The sequence below is a fragment of the Odontomachus brunneus genome, unplaced genomic scaffold, assembly GCF_010583005.1.
Source record: "Odontomachus brunneus isolate Ranch 3 - 2012 unplaced genomic scaffold, Obru_v1 Obru_scaffold_038, whole genome shotgun sequence".
Taxonomy (NCBI): Eukaryota; Metazoa; Arthropoda; class Insecta; order Hymenoptera; family Formicidae; genus Odontomachus; species Odontomachus brunneus.
The window spans coordinates 1,805,588-1,807,994 of NW_022639488.1; the positions used below are offsets into that span (position 1 = coordinate 1,805,588).

Sequence of the window (2,407 nt, forward strand, 5' to 3'; positions counted from 1 at the left end):
GTGAGTGTATTTTACAACAATAACTTACATACTATTTTGTTTGTATGTCTAGTTATTTAGTTACTTTATATGTTATATAAAGTATATAGTTTATATGTTATATAAAGTATATAGTTTATATGTTATATAAAGTATATAGTTTATATGTTATATAAAGTATATAAAGTATGTTATATATAGATAAAAGAAAAAAACTTATGTTCACTTATATACTTAATAAAACTTAAGCTCTCGACTACATAACTCAGTTAAGGTGCGAATTTTTCTAAGTAATCAATTTCGTGAAAACTAAAAGCGGATAATTCGGTGCGTCGACCAGTTGCTGCTCGTGTTTGTACAAATTGAAGTTTCAGGTACAGAAACGAGACCACATTGAAAGTCTCTCAACGGTAACGGTTAGTGCAATCCCAAATTCCCGCCGAGGCTTTGCTCTTTCCGCTACTGAGCCAATCTGATGGCGTACCATCCCTGAAATCCAAGAATCCATGTCATAACGCAGTTTTCTCTTGTCATTACATTGCAAAACTATATACGATTTTATCGACCTTTCTTTCTCACATTGTGTCTATTATGTGCATAGTTTTAAAATGTATCTACCGCTTACCTCGACATCAGCCTCAGAAAGATCCGTTTCAGCTGCGAGCAGCACGATATTCGCAGTATGAGGCGTTCTTGGCCATCAATTAAACTGCTCTTGAAGAACAGCTTCTTGATCCACTGTCAGACGGATTACTCGAATGCCAGCTTCTCTGGCAAGATATTTCGTTGAGTAAGACTTGAGCATGTTTCTTCTGTGAGAAAAAAAAACTGTATTTAAAATTAAGAAGAGTATTATAACTGAAAAAAAGTAAAAGTCGCGCTGATCTTTATGTGATCTCAGATAGTACTATCTACTAAAATATGTTATAAAAAAGCGTCTCATTTCCTTTAATCATGTAAAAGACGGATGACGTCATATGGTATCACCACTTTAATTTAGAAAACATTTGAGGAAAAGCACAAAAAGTCAACAGTAAATACTACCCAAAGGTTTTTGAGGTCGCTAATTACAAATCTACTATCAGATTTTTAAAACACAGTGGCGAATACAATATCCCATATAGCAAATATTCAATAGATATCCTAAGAACTTCTTAAGAATTTTCGAATATTCTTAGAACGTTCTTTTAGAATATCTATTGAACATTTGTGTTATATGGGGTGGCAGACAAAAGTAACAAACTGATGTTTTTCAATTAATCACTTCAAAATCTCGTTTCTAATAATTTTCGCAATCACTGATTATGAACTTACAAATAAATTTTTAAAATTTAAAACGGGGGATCCAATATGGCAAATAAAAATAGCAAATTAAAAAACTACATCCTTTAGTATGCGCTTCTTTATAATTTCGGAATAAGAAACCGCTCTTAGCTAAAATCAAAGTCATAACGGGGATGTAGCGATATTTGATTCTATATTTCGTTTTTTTGTTTTTAATTTTTTTAATTTTTTTGTTTTTTATTTGTTTTTTTCTGTTTTATTTCGTAACTCCTTTTATCCTTATATTGTTGTTCCAACAACTCGAAAATATATGATTATAAATTCCCATATAGCACACAATGTTCTATGAATATTCTTATAGAATGCGAATATTCTCAATTTCAGAATATTCAAATGGAATATTCAATAAATATACATAGAATATTACAATTAGAGTCATATTTTCATAATGAAAAAGAACATGCTAAGAATATTCTTCGAAAATGTATAGAATATTTGTCGAGAATGTTTGTGGAATATTCTTCGAGAACGATTTTAGAATACTCGTTCCAAATCATTTTAGAATATTCATCGAGTTTATGTATTGCACATTGTTTATGGTGTAATACATGTCTTAATAACTTCTTCTTTATTTCGTGTCATTTCACTTATTCGTGAAACTCGCGTGGTTTCGATCCTGTGTCAGGCGGTCTCCCATTTTTATATCATGTTCAATGTTTAACTTCAACAATCGTACAGGAACTGGTGATGTCGATGCGCTGTAACGATATCTTGGTAGATGATATTTACAATATACTCTTATATCGTTCAAAAAATATTATGACATTTGTTGGTAAATGTTTGACACGACGTAACAAGTGTGATATTAAATTTTAGGTATTTTTCGTATATAAAATGTTGTAATTTAATATATGCAAGGATAGTTATCACGACATTGTAAAATTAGAATTCTTACAAAAAGAGTGTAATCATAACTTTATTCTATCAAAATATTGTGAAAGAGAAAGAAGGAATATTCTCTCTCTTTTGCGAGCACGATGTAGATTAAAATTTGATTACTGATATATTATATCAATACCCAGTAAGCAAATTGAGCGCAGACTGCGCGCAGATTGGCAGCAAATTTGATCAAAAACCCAAGCTA

The 2,407-nt window shown here is 30.8% G+C and overlaps 1 pseudogene; it reads right to left on the minus strand.

Moving 5' to 3' along the window:
* Window positions 1-145: 145 nt before the first annotated feature.
* On the minus strand, window positions 146-823 carry LOC116844004 (annotated as a pseudogene).
* Window positions 824-2,407: the final 1,584 nt, after the last annotated feature.